The following is a 15,499-nucleotide window of genomic DNA, read 5'->3' as shown; positions in this document are numbered from 1 at the left end:
TCCATATTGTTTGGGATCAAAGATATGTACTAAGGGCATGTCTACCCTCCAGAAGGATCACATATACACAGAAGGTCTTAGGATGTGATCCCTTCTCAGAGCAGCCGTATTGTTAGATTAAAATTCCTCTACACTTTCTTTTTCTAGATTGTTCCATTTGGTCTAGCATCTGTTTATTCTAGCTTACAGTCTAGGTTAAAATCGACTATAAATGATTCTTATTTCTCAGCAGTCAATTGAAATGATCAGTTCTTTTCATCCTGCTTTTTGACAATTGTTGACCAAATGCAATTATAATTAATATACCACATCTGATATTTGCATTCATTTGGGATACATACACTTTCGTAATAGGATATGCCCACACTGTTCTCCATATAAATTGTAGAAATTAAGAGTTGCGGTGTGATCCATGGCATTGTAATACAAATTTGTTCAATTCCTTCGTAGTAGTAGTAGTAGTAGTAGTAGATAGTTTAGAATTTTCAGTCTAAAAATTTACCAGTATTAAAAGTGAGATTATATTTGTTATGTTAATTCATATCATAATTGCTACTTTAAAATTGTCTTTTGAGTGGATGACACTTGGATAAGAGTTTAGCAGCTATATAGTATTAAGTGAAATAATTATTTAGTTTTTACTTAGACAGTTCACATAAGAAAATCTTTAAAATTAAAAAACTTTGGAATTACAATTTCTAAGTCATTATCATCTACACTATGTCTGTCTCCACCTAAATCCAAAACTCTAAGTTCAAAGCATTACACTCCTGACGTTATAATGCAACTGCCTGATCAGCATGCAAACTTCTTAGGTGGCCTTATTTAAGTTTGAAATAGACTTGAAAATTGCTCTGAAGTTTTCAAACAAATATTCTAAATATTTATTAAGCACAAAACCCTTTTTACAGCCAGGTAATTTTAACGCATGCCTATAATCCCAGCACTCAGGGAGGCAGAGACAGGGAGATCTCTATGAGTTCATGGCCATTATGGTCTACAAAGCAAGTCCAGGAAAGCTAAGCTACAAAGAGAAATCCTGTCTCAAAACAAACAAACAAACAAACAAACAAACAAACAATCAAACCCTTCAATTACAAATTATGGTAGCCCCAGAGGGTCCTAGAATCTTACAAGAACGTCAAGATTGGTAGATCAGGGCCCAGGGCAGTCTGCTCAAACTAGTGCACTAACCAAGGACAGTAAAAGTAGTAATATGGAAGCCCTACTCTAATCTAGCCAATGGACAGGACATTCTCTGGTGCTCCATATTAGACCACCTCCTCTGCGTGCGGAGGCCCGAGGGCACTCAAAGAAAGAATAAGTAGGCTACCAAGATGAGACTTGATAGCCTATGACCATATAGAGGGGGAGGAGGTCTCCCTCTGTCATAGACCTAGAGAAGGGGAATAGGGTGAAAGCAGGAGGGAGGAATGGGAAGATACAAGTGATTGAATAACAATTCAGTTGTAATCTGAAAAAATTAATAAAAAAAGAAAGTCATTCATAAAAAAACACTTTGTGTCATGCATATACAAATGTGGCTAGTTAGAAATAAAAGCCTTTTTCTATGTAAAAAAAAAAAAAAAAAAAAAAAAAAAAAAGGAATTGTGTCTGTACTTGTAAGAGTAACCAATGTATTATTGATGCTGCCAATCTAGCCTCAAGAGTGTTGAAACAGCACATTATTTTACACATTATCATCATTCTGCTGGTATGTGTAATCTCACTCACTATCTCATATGGCCACTTGAAACTTTCACAGTGCTATTATACTTTTACTTATGTCACAGGTCTTTAGAATGAAGCATGTAGAAAAATGTCCATTTATTCATTACCTGTTTGATCCACAATGTCTTTGGGTGAACAGAAAATAATTTTGAAAGGTTTTCCATGATTAAAATATGTAGAAAGAACTTAAAAGTGAAAAAAACAAATCCACAAAACATGAACATTAACACACATATGTGAATATTTGTAGTATTAATATATTTGCATCTTGCTGAAAATAGCATCAAATGCAAACATGATAAATATATGAATACTACATACTATTAATATAAAATATAAAGATTATACACATTTTTCAATAATATGAAATAACAATGGCTTAAAATAGGACAATATTCTTATAAGTGCCTATGTAAATATTGCATCCTTATTTATTTCTCTATAATATTCAAAATTTTAGAATTAAAATTAAGGCCTCAACATATTTAGTGAAGCACACTGTTAGTTTCCAAAGGCTTGTGCTGCTGTATCCATGTCTTTATTCGTCTGTGCCACCCACAGTCTTCCACTCTCCCTTGCTTCCTCTCATTCTTTCTTTTGTGTTATGAGCAAATGTTAGCAACAATATGAATCCTTTTAATGGTTTCTGTTATAGTCTTCTTATTCCCAAACACTGTAAAAATTCTAAAATAAATATTTCTTTGGGCAAAAACTAATGGAATTTGACACTCTGGAAATAAGTGTATTAAGTTTTAAGGGCAAGCATATTTATTAAAGAGGTAATATTATATGACTTGGGAAAAACTGTTTCTTGTTTGAACAGAGACCAAAGGAAGCTTAAGTAATCAAACACAGAATATACTCTTTTAATATTATTGAGAGGGTGATGTTGTTATCTATATGACTTTTAATTCATCACACCAAGGTGAATATTAACTTAATGTGAAGGCAGCCATGCATATGGTATTGATATCCCATTATAATCTTCCTGTAGAATAAATCAATTGTTGAAAAGGATCATGGACTCAAATACAATAATGCAAACACTATCAAGCTAGTCTCATAGAACTATTTAAAAGGCAGTGGCGGTAAAATCTGTAGGAGTAATTTCTGTGATAGTGTTCTTCAAAGAATAATATAAAGTTATAATGAATATCTTCTAATCAATCACTCTAATTTTCTGCTGGTGGCCTCAACATTGTATTATGTATTTTTATATTTGTAAATTTTATTTTTTTTAATTTTTTTTTCTTGAGCCTTTCTCTTTTTTTTTTTATTAATTTATTCTTGTTACATCTCAATGTTTATCCCATCCCTTGTATCCTCCCATTCCTCCCCCCCCCATTTTCCCATTATTCCCCTCCCCTATGACTGTTCCTGAGGGGGATTATGTCCCCCTATATATTCTCATAGGGTATCAAGTCTCTTCTTGGCTACTTGCTGTCCTTCCTCTGAGTGCCACCAGGTCTCCCCCTCCAGGGGACATGGTCAAATGTGAGGCACCAGAGTACGTGAGAAAGTCGTATCACACTCTCCACTCAACTGTGGAGAATATTCTGACCATTGGCTAGATCTGGGAAGGGGTTTAAAGTTTACCTCCTGTATTGTCCTTGGCTGGTGCCTTAGTTTGGGCGGGACCCCTGGGCCCAAATCTGCCTATCATATTGTTCTACTTGTAGATTTCTAGGACCCTCTGGATCCATTTATTTTGCTGTTCTCCCATGCGTCTCTCATTTAGAGTCCCAATAGGATGCCTTCCCCTCTGTCCCAGTTTCCTGGTAAGTGAAGGCTTTCGTGGGACATGCCCCTTGGGCTAGTATGCAGATAAAGTGAGTATATACCATTTGAGTCTTTCTGCTTCTGGGTTAACTCACTCATTATGATCATTTCTAACTCAATCCATTTATCCACAAATTTCGGGAATTCCTTGTTTTTAATAGCTGAGTAGTATTCCATAGTGTATAGTACCACAGTTTCTTTATCCACTCTTCTACTGAGGGACACTTAGGCTGTTTCCATGTTCTGGCTATTATGAATAAGGCTGCTATGAACATGGTTGAGCAAATTTTCTTGTTGTGTGCTGAGCAGCATCTTCTGGGTATATTGCAAGGAGTGGAATAGCTGGGTCTTGAGGAAGCCCTATTCCCAGTTTTCTGAGATAGCACCAGATAGATTTCCAAAGTGGCTGTACTAGTTTGCATTCCCACCCAGCAATGAAGGAGTGTTCCTCTCTCCCCACATCCTCGCCAGCATGTGGTGTCGCTTGAATTTTGATCTTAGCCATTCTGATGGGTGTAAGATGGAATCTCAGAGTTGTTTTGATTTGCATTTCCCTGATGACTAAGGAGGTTGAGCATTTCTTTAAGTGTTTCTCAGCCATTTGATACTCCTCTGTTGAGAATTCTCTGTTTAGTTCCAAGCCCCATTTCTCAATTGGGTTATTCGGTTTGGTGGTGTTTAATTTCTTGAGTTCTTTATATATTTTGGATATTAGACCTTTGTCAGATGTAGGGTTGGTGAAGATTTTTTCCCAGTCTGTAGGCTGTCGCTTTGTTCTCTTGACAGTGTCTCCTGCCTTACAGAACCTTCTCAGCCTCATGAGGTCCCATTTATTAATGGTTGACATTAAGGCCTGGGCCGTTGGTGTTCTGTTCAGGAAGTTGTCTCCTGTGCCAATATGTTCCAGGCTTTTCCCACTTTTTCTTCTAAGTGGCTTAGTGTCTCTGGTTTTATGTTGAGGTCTTTAATCCACTTGGATTTGAGTTTTGTGCAAGGTGACAAATATGGGTCCAGTTTCATTTTTTTACACATAGACCTCCAGTTAGACCAGCACCATTTGTTGAAGATGCTATCCTTTTTCCATTGAATGGATTTGGCTTCTTTGTCAAAAATCAAGTGACCATATGTGTGTGGATTCATATCTGGGTCTTCGATTCGATTCCACTGATCAACAGCCTGTTGCTGTGCCAGTACCATGCTGTTTTAAGTACTATTGCTTTATAGTACAGTTTGAGATCAGGTATGGAGATTCCTCCGGAGCATCTTTTATTGTACAAGATTGTTTTAGCTATTCTGGGTTTTTGTTTTTCCATATGAAGTTCAGAATTGAACTTTCAATGTCTTTAAAAATGTGTTGTAGTTATTTTGATAGGGATTGCATTGAATCTGTAGATTGCTTTTGGTAGGATGGCCATTTTTACTATGTTAATTCTCCCGATCCATGAGCAAGGAAGATCACGCCATGTTCTCAGGTCATCTTCATCTCTTTCTTCAGAGTTTTGAAATTTTTTTCATACAAGTCCTTCACTTGCTTAGTTAGGGTAACTCCTAGATATTTTATATTGCTTGTGGCTAATGTGAAGGGTGTGGCTTTCCTAATTTCTTCCTCTGCAAGCTTGTCATTTGTGTATAGGAAGGCTACAGACTTTTTTGAGTTAATTTTGTATCCAGCCAATTTGCTGAAGGTGTTTTTCAGCTTTAGGAGTTCTCTGGTGGAGTTTTGAGAGTCACTTATGTACACTATCATATCATCTGCAAAGAGGGATAATTTTACTTCCTCCTTTCCCATTTGGATACCCTTGATCTCCTTTTGTTGTCTTATTGCTCTGGCTAGAACTTCGAGTACTATATTGAAGAGATATGGAGAGAGTGGGCAGCCTTGCCTTGTTCCCGATTTAGAGGAATTTCCTTGAGTATCTCACCATTTACTTTGATTTTGGCTTGGCTTGCTGTATATAGCCTTTATTATGTTGAGTGAAAGTTATTGTTGTATCCCCGATCTCTCTAAAACCTTTAAACATGAATGGGTGTTGAATTTTATCAAATGCATTCTCTGCATCCAAGGAGATGATCATGTGGTTTTTTATTTTCAGTTTGTTTTATATGGTGGATTACATTGATGGATTTCCGTATATAAACCATCCCTGCATGCCTGGAATGAAGCCTACTTGGTCATATGAATGATATCTTTATGTGCCTCCTGATATTCGTTTTGCAAGTATTTTATTAGTATTTTTGCATCTATGTTCATAAGAGAATTGTCTGAACTTCTCTTTCTTTGTTGAGTCCTTTTGAGGTTTAGGTATCAATGAGACTATGGCCTCATAGAATGAATTTGGTAATTTTCCATCCATTCTATCTTTTGAGTAGCTTGAAGAGTATCGGTATTAGCTCACCCTTAAAGGTCTGGTAGAATTCTGCACTGAACCATCTGGCCCTGGGCTTTTTTTGGTTGTGAGACCATCGATGATTGCTTCTATTTCTGTAGGGGAAATGGGACTATTTAGCTTGTTTATCTGTTCTTCATTCAACTTTGGCAAGTGAAATTGTTCAAGAAAATCATCCATTTCCCTTAGATTTCAAATTTTGTGGCGTATATGCCTTCAAAGTAGGATCTTATGATTCTTTGAATTTCTTCAGTATCTGTTGTTATGTCTCCCTTTTCATTTCTGATTTTGTTGATTTCAATACTGTCTCTCTGCCTTTTAGGTAGTTTGGCTAATGGTCTGTCTATCTTACTGATTTTCTCAAAGAACCAGCTCTTGGTTTTGTTGATTCTTTGGACTGTTTTCTTAGTTTCTAATTTGCTAATTTTACCCCTGAGTTGGATTTTGTCCAGATGTATACTCCTCTTGGGTGTTTCTGCTTCTTTTTTTTGTCTAGGGCTTCCAGTTGTTTTGTTAAGATGCTTATGTGCGATGTTTCCAATTTCTTTTTAAAGGCACTTAGTGCTATGAATTTTCCTCTTAGCACTGCTTTCAATGTATCCCACAAATTTGGGTATGTGTTTCTTCATTTTCATTGAATTTCAGAAACTCCTTGATTTCTTTCTTTATTTCTTCCCTGACCCAGGTGTCATTTAGCAGAGAGTTGTTTAGTTTCCACGTATGTGTAGGCTTTTGTTATTTCTGTTGTTGTTGAATTGCAGCCTAAGACATGGTGATCTGATAGGATACAAGGTATTATTACAATCCTCTTGTATCTATTGAGGCTTGCTTTGTGACCTACGATGTGAACAATTTTGGAGAAGGTTCCATGGGGTGCAGAGAAGAAGGTGTATTCTTTCCTGTTTGGGTGAAAGGTTCTATAGATATCTGTTAGATCCATTTGACCCATGGCATTGGTTAATGATGTTATTTCTCGGCTTAGTTTCTGTTTCAATGACTTATCCTCAGTGAGAGTGGGGTGTTGAAGTCTCCCTCTATTATTGTGTGGAGATCAATGTGTGGTTTAAGCTTTTTTAGGAGATCTTTTACAAATGTGGGTGCCCTTGTATTGGGAGCATAGATGTTCAGAATTGTGATGTCATCTTGGTTGACTTTACCTTTGATGAGTATGAAGTGTCCTTCCTCATCCCTTTTGATTAATTTTGGTTGAAAGTCTATATTGTTTGATACTAAAATGGCTACACCTGCTTGCTTCTTGTGACCATTTGCTTGGAAAATTTTTTTCCAACCTTTTACCCTGAGGTAATGCCTTTCATTATGGGTGAGATGTGTTTCTTGGATGCAGAAGAATGTTGGATCTTGTTTATGTACCCATTCATTTAGTCTGTGTCTTTTTATTGGAGAATTGAGGCCATTGATGTTGAGAGATATTAATGACCAGTGACTGTTAAGAGTCTTAATTTTGATGTTGTTTCCAGTCGAGCGTTTGTGTAGTTGTGTCTTTGCCATGGGATAGTTATCTATTTCCTGGGTAGTTTTGGTTGTAGCTTGACCCTTTGGGATGGAGTTTTCCTTCTAGTACCTTCTGTAAAGCTGGGTTTGTGGATAGGTACTGTTTGAATTTGTTTTTGTCATGGAATATTTTGTTTTCTCCATCAATGGTTATTGATAATTTTGCTGGGTAAAGTAGTCTGGCCTGGCATCTGTGTTCTCTTAGGGTTTGCAGGATCTCTGTCCAGGCCCTTCTGGCTTTTATGGTCTCTGCTGAAAAGTCGGGTGTAATTCTCATAGGTTTACCATTAAATGTTATTTGGCCTTTTTCTCTTGCAGCTTTTAATATTTTTTCTTTGTTCTGCATGTTTTGTGTTTTGATTATTATGTGGCGGGCAGTTTTTCTTTTCTGGTCAATTCTATTTGGTGTTCTGTAGGCCTCTTGTATGTTTATAGGCATCTCTTTCTTTAGATTGGGGAAATTTTCTTCTATGATTTTGTTGAGAATAGTTTCTGGGCCCTGGAGTCTGATGTCTTCTCTTTCTTCAATGCCTATTATCCTCAGATTTCTTCTTTTCATGGTGTCCTTAATTTCTTGGATGTTTTGTGTCAGGAGTTTTTCAGATTTGGCATTTTCTTTAATGGTTGATTCAATATCTGTGATTGTATCTTCTAGCCCTGAGATTCGTTCTTCCATCTCTTGGATTCTGTTAGAAAAGCTCACCTCTGTGTTGCTCGCCTTCTTCTCTGAGGTCTCACGATCTCGTTTTTCTTCTGTCTGTGTGTTTATCATTGAATCCATTTTCATTTTCAGATCTTGAACTGATTTTTTGATTTCTTTCATCTGATTTTTTGTATATTCCTGAGTTTCTTCCATTGCCTCTTTATAGGTCTTCAGAGCTTGAACCGTTTTATTTATTTCTTTCATCTGGTTGTTTGCATTTTCCTGCAATTTTTCTAGTTCCACTCTATGTGCTTCTTTTATGTCTCTCACCTGTTTGTCTGCGTCTTCCTGCATTTGATTACGAATTTTATTTGTTTCCTCCATTATCATCCTCATTACTAAGGATTTGAGGTCATTTTCTTGTATTTCCGTTGTATTTGAGTTCTCTGGGTTGTTTTCTTTGGGATAGCTGGAAACTGGAGACGCCATGTTGTTTTGGGTTTTTTTGCGTATGCTTTTTCATTGTCCCTTAGACATCTTGCCATCTTTGTTTTTGTTGGTTAGCTTCCAGAGTTGAATGGAGGGTGTCTGACGATAGATTCACTTGTTTTCTCACGATTTCCCTAGGCTGTGAGCTCAAAGCTTCACTGGTGTGGATGTTAGGAGGTTAGCCCTGTTGTTCTGGTCTCTCACAGCCAGTGATCCTCAGCCCCCCTCTGCTGTGGATCCTGCAATTGTTCTGGGTCTCTGAATGAGCGTTGGGTCAGGCCAAGGTATCCAGAGCCTTCTGTGTTCCCTGCCAAGTCCAGCCAGGAGCACTGGGACCGAACCACGGGCAGAACTCAGCTAGATTCTCAGGGCCTGAACCGTCTGCCAAGCTCAGCTAGGGATTTTGGGCCCAAAATGCACACAGGGTCCAGCCAGAATTTTTGGGCTGGGACTACGCACCAAGCTCGCTAGGGCCTTTTGGCCCAAAGTGCGTGCTGTGGTCAGTTATTGACTCAGGGCCCGAACTGACCACCAATCTCAGCCAGGGAATTCTCGATTCAAACTGCACACTGTGTCCAACCAGAGTCTTAGAGCTGGTGGAACCGAGAGCTCTGTCCAGCCTGCGCCACAGCAGGAGAACTGCGGCTGCTCTGAGTTAGCGCCAGTGGTGGAACAAGTGCTCCGCCCAGACTGTTTCACCGCAGGGGAGCTGCCGCTGAGCTGAGGTGGTGCCTAGGATGGAACTGAGCACGTCACGAAGCCTGCACCACAGCAGGAGAACTGCAGCTGCTCTGAGTTAGCGCCTGTGGTGAAACCAAATGCTCCGCCCAGACTGTGTCACCGCAGGGGAGCTGCCGCTGAGCTGAGGTGGTACCTAGGATGGAACCGAGCACGGCACCAAGCCTGCGCCACAGCAGGAGAACTGCGGCTGCTCTGAGTTAGCGCCAGTGTTGGGACAAGTGCTCCGCCCGGACTGTGTCCCCGCAGGGGAGCTGCCGCTGAGCTGAGGTGGTGCCTAGGATGGAACCGAGCACGTCACCAAGCCTGCGCCACAGCAGGAGAACTGCGGCTGCTCTGAGTTAGGGCCAGTGGTGGAACAAGTGCTCCGCCTGGACTGTGTCACCGCAGGGGAGCTGCTGCTGAGCTGAGGTGGTGCCTAGGATGGAACCGAGCACGTCACCAAGCCTGCGCCACAGCAGGAGAACTGCGGCTGCTCTGAGTTAGCGCCTGTGGTGAAACCAAGTGCTCCGCCCAGACTGTGTCACCGCAGGCAGCTGCCGCTGAGCTGAGGTGCTGCCTAGTGTGGAGCAGCGTGCTCAACTAAGCCTGCGCCACAGCAGGGGAGCTATGGCCACGCTGAGTTAGTGCCTCAGGCAGAATTGTTTGCTGGGCCGGGCCAATACCCGGGACTCTGGGGCCGAACTGTCCGCCGAGTCCAGTCTGGGTCCAAAGCCTCTACGCGACCCAAATCCTGCCCGGAGTCCCCTCTCCCGCAGCAATTCCCACCAGCCACCACACCAATCGCCTCCACCAGAAGGCTATGAGCTGCAAACCTCAGCCGCTGCTGCTGGTGCCGCTGGTGCTGCTGCCTCTGCTGCTGCCGCTCCGATCAGAGAAAAACCATGCTCCTCCTGTGTGCAGGGGCACGCAGGTCCTCCGCACCCTGGTCCCTCTGAACCGTGGAGCACTCCCGCTGCCGTGATGTTCGGACCTCGGTGTTCCTGGCTCAGAAATCTGTGCAATTCCCTGAATTGTTCACTGGAGCCTCCAAACGCGGTCCACACTGCTCGCCGCCATCTTGGATCCCCCCTATTTGTAAATTTTAATCTTCACTCAAACATAAGTGAAAAAAAACCACAGCATCTTCTATTTCCCCATTTCACAAACTCTTTCTCTTTTTGTTATTAAAAAAGGAATAAGTAGTAAATATTTTAAGCCATTTAAAGAAAAGTTCTTTGTAAGATGACGTTATCCTTATAATCTTTGACAATTTTTTTTTTTTTTTTTTTTTTTTTTTTTTTTTTTTTTTTTTGTGGAGTAACTTGTCAGTAGATCAGAAACATGGCTGTTTTGTTTCACTCTCTTTTTGAAAATAGCAATCCTGTTTTAACTGTGAATATCAGTTTTAGGCCATTTCTCTTGATGCCTAAAAGTAAATTTTAGTTATTTTAATTATTTTTAAAGGGAGGTTTTGAAATTTTTGGTTGTTTAAGTTATTTCTTCACTTATATGTTTTCATGTAAGAAAATAGAAAGATGATTTTATAAAATATTGATTTGGTATAAATTAAAACCATAAAGAACATTCAACTCTGGGTTTATTGTCTAATTCTCTATTTATTCTTTCAAGTGAAGTAAAAAGTAAAATGATTTAATGACTGAATTCCTGTTGCTATGCAAGTTGATATTAAAATTTAGTATTCATAAATCTGATCAAATAGTGCATTTCTATGTTTTTTATGAGAAAATTTACAAAAATTTGTGTCTGGCATTCATTATAATTATGTAATTCTAACATTTAAACTAAGAAATAAAGCTGAAATAATTTTACTACAAAGATATAAAGGGCATTGACTGTCTAGCAAATAAGAAAATATAGAAGCCACAAATGTAGAAGTATTTCAGCTTATAAATATCAATAAAAATGTTCACTAGTAGGAATAAAATAGAAAATAGATGATTTGGAAATTTTAAATAAATGAGCAGACTCAGAGAAATATCTCAGGCATTTTCATATATGTAAAATAGCCTCTCTCTCTCTCTCTCTCTCTCTCTCTCTCTCTCTCTCTCTCTCTCTCTCTCTCTCTCTCATGGAGCTAAGAAAGGGAGCTATGAGAAGGTCAAATATGTTTCAAGGAAGTAAGGGTAACAAAATACATGGGAAATAAAAGTAGAAAGGAAACCACTGTAATAGAAAAGTACAGATGTGGAGAATTGGGTAATAGAAGAGGGGAGGTAAATTACAACCAAACAAGCCTTCCATGGAAATGCTATTATAAAGTTTGTTTAAATAATAACTTTAAAGGGGAATAATAAAGAGAGAAAGAGAAAGGAATAGAAAATAGGAATAAAAATGGGTAATTCTCAACCTGGAACAAATGCTTTATTTATGTGGCAAGTTGAATTCCAGCCATCCAAACATATCCTCAGAATATTGCTATTGTCCATTTCAACTATCAATATGAGAAAATAAGACAGTGCACTATTACAAAATAATTGGAAAAAGTCATTTTAGGTCACTTATAATTAAAAAAAACTTTTTATATTTATTAAAGAGTTCTAAACAATTTCTCTTTATGGAGATCTCAGTACATGACATATCACTTTGTATCTCCCTGAAGAATATTTTGCCTTCACATATCTGAATGAAGAAATTCCTTAATGGGTATCTAAAAATATCCTCATTTCTCTTTCACTTGTATAGAATATTTCTGAATATACAACTGTTAGGACTGTGAAGTGATTTATTTTGTCTCTCAAAACAACACGTATTTCAGTTCTGTTACTGAATTCAAGATTTTGGATGAGTAGTCCGGATAATGCCTGTGGTTGGTTCATTCTAAATATGCAGCCTACTGTTCTTTTTCTCTCAATATTTTCAGTCTTCACATTTAATCTCACTATGTATTTCTCTCTATGTTTCTCTAATTCCCTCTCTGTCTATATGTCATCTCTTTCTCTCTTATTTTTATGTGTGTGTGTGTGTGTGCACATGCGTGTGTGTGTGTGTGTGTGTTTGTGTTTGTGTTTCTCATTAGGTACAAAAGAAATACCAAATTTTGTGATATATACTCATTATAGTGGTTTACTTGGTCTATAGGTTTCACTGAATTTTAAAGTGTTCATCTTTTCTTCTCCTTAAGTACAGAAGAAGTAATTCCCAATATCTTTGACCATAAAATATAAATGTAAATGCTCGATGATCTCTTTGGATTTATACTTTTTAGCTGTTTTAAAATAACAATTTAAGACAAAAATCATTACCAGTCAAATATCACTTAAAATTCTGAAACAGGCTAAAGAACTTTGTGTTTACAAACTACAGCATAGCAAAACATTCTGTTGCTAAATAATTTAGTAACTGAAATTATCTGATATTGATTCATGTGTGTGTGTGTGTGTGTGTGTGTGTGTGTGTGTGTGTGTGAGAGAGAGAGAGAGAGAGAAAATAAAACTACAAATTTGATAAAGATAAGATGACATAAATGATAAAGTATGAATTACATCTCACCAAACATTCATGTTTACTTATGAGAACTTGAGGTTGACCAATTGTTTGTATTAGTCAAATGAGAGGAAAAAGGAGAGAGACAAAGGCTTTAACTATTAACAAGGAAGGATCCTGATTAGGTTTTGCATTGTGCAATACAATTTGAAAATTGTGACTTGAAAAGTAAGCTTCGTGAAACAGGCATGTAATCCTACCATTCCAGAGTCCTGCAAAAGGATAAAAAAGCAAGATCACTTGAGGTACACATTGTTGTCAGGGTTATACCAGGATGTTAAGGGATACCTTATCTCAGAGGATGATAGACATAAGAAATAGAAGAATAGAAATAAGAAAAAAGAATTACGAGAAGTAAGAGAAAATTTAAGTATTGACTAAATGTTTAATATCAAGTGTGAAATATCTGGAAATAATCTGAAAGTATGCCACTTAACAAATCCAGAAAATCATTAAAGAGGCAAGCAGACAGATATAGATGTTCAGATATGAGAGCACTGAAATATTAAGGAAAATTTTGGAGAGGGGGAGGGGGGAGAGGTGTGGGCTTTAGATTGACTCAAATGTACGGATCAATAAAATTTGTGTCTCTTTAGAGTCATATCTGAATGCAATGGGTTCTGAGGATGAATCAACAGTTTGTATCTGGGTTTAATTTTGCCGTTACTTTGGTCTCACATATACTTTCTTTTTAAAAAACACTTTATTAGTTTATTCATATTACATCTCAATTGTTAGCCCATCCCTTGCATCCTTCCATTCCTTCCTACCTCCGGCTTCTCCCCTACTGCCCTCCCCTATGTCTGTGACTGAGGGGGACCTCCTCCCCCTGTATATGCTCATAGGGTATTAAGTCTCTTCTTGGTGACCTGTTATCCTTCCTCTGAGTGGCACCAGGCCTCCCCATCCAGGGAACATGGTCAAAAATGGGGCACCAGAGTATGAAAGTCAGACCTCACTCTCCACTCAACAGTGGAGAATGTCCTGTCCATCGGCTAGGTCTGTGTAGGGGTTCGAAGTCTACTGCCTATATTTTCCTTGGCTGGTGCCATAGTTTGAACAGAAACCCAGGACCAAGATCTACCCATCATAATATTCTTCTTGTAGGTTTCCAGGACCCTCTGGATCCTTCTATTTTCCCATTCTCCCATGCTTCTCTCACCTAAAGTCCCAAAAGGATGTCCTCCCCTCTGACCCACTTTCCTGGTAAGTAAAGTCTTTCATGAGACATGCCCATGGGCTAGTGTCTTAATATAAGTGAGGAGTGGAATAGCTGGGTCTTGAGGAAGCCCTATTCCCATTTTTCTGAGAAAGCACCAGATAGATTTCCAAAGTGGCTGTACTAGTTTGCACTCCCACCAGCAATGAAGGAGTGTTCCTCTCTCTCCACATCCTCGCCAGCATGTTGTGTCACTTGAGTTTTTTTAATTTTTAATTTTTTTATTAATTTATTTATATTACATCTCAATGGTTATCTCATACCTTGTATACTACCATTCCTCCCTCCTTCCTATTTTCCCCTTACTCCCCTCCCCTATTACTGTGACTGAGAGGGACTTCTTCCCTCTTTATATGCTCATAGAGTATCAAGTCTCTTCTTGGTAGCCTGCTATCCTTCCTCTGAGTGCCACCAGGTCTCCCCATCCAGGGATTGTGGTCAAATATGAGTCACCAGAGTGCATGTGGAAGTCATACCCCACTCTCCACTCAACTGTGAAGCACTCCAGTGGCGCAGTTGGGTAGCGGGCATTACTTATATGTCACTTGAGTTTTTGAGCTTAGCCATTCTGATGGGTGTAAGATGGAATCTCAGTGTCATTTTGATTTGATAGCCACAAGCAATATAAAATATCTAGGAGTAACTCTAACCTAGCAAATGAAGGACTTATTTGAAAAAACTTTAAATATCTGAAGAAAAAGATAGAAAATGACATCAGAAGATGGAGGGGTCTACCTTGTTCATGGATCAGGAGAATTGACATAGTAAAAATGGCCATCTTACCAAAAGCAATTTACAGATTCAATGCAATCCCTATCAAAATACCTATAAAATATTTTGAAGATATTGAAACCTCAATTCTCAACTTCATATGGAGAAACAAAAAGCCCAGAATAGCAAAAACAATCCTATACAATAAAAGATCCTCCTGAGGAATCTCCATACCTCATCTCAAGCTATACTATAAAGCAACAGTAATTTGAGGAGCATGCTACTGGCACAGCAATAGGCTGGTGGATCAATGGAATTGAATTGAAGACCCAGAGATGAATCCACACACATTTGGTCACTTGATTTTTGACAAAGAAGCCAAATCCATTCAATGAAAAAATGACAGCATCTTCAACAAATGGTGCTGGTCTAACTGGATGTCTACATGTAGGAAAATGCAATTAGACTCATATTTGTCACCATGCACAAAACTCATGTCCAAGTGGATCAAGGATCTCAACATAAAACCAGAGACACTAAGTCAATTAGAAGAAAAAGTGGGGAAGAGCCTGGATCACATTGGCACAGAAGACAACTTCCTGAACAGAACATCAACAGCCCAGGCCTTAAGGTTAACAATTAATAAACGGGACCCCATGAGGCTGAGAAGCTTCTGTAAGGCAGGAAAGATCTTTGCCAACCCTTCATCTGACAAAGGTCTAATATCCAAAATAAATAAAGAACTCAAGAAATTAAACACCACCAAACCAAATAACCCAATTGAGAAATGGGGCTCAGAACTAA

Source organism: Acomys russatus, chromosome 9, assembly GCF_903995435.1.
Source record: "Acomys russatus chromosome 9, mAcoRus1.1, whole genome shotgun sequence".
In the NCBI taxonomy this organism is placed as follows: domain Eukaryota; kingdom Metazoa; phylum Chordata; class Mammalia; order Rodentia; family Muridae; genus Acomys; species Acomys russatus.
Note: the sequence above shows the minus strand (reverse complement) of the source record.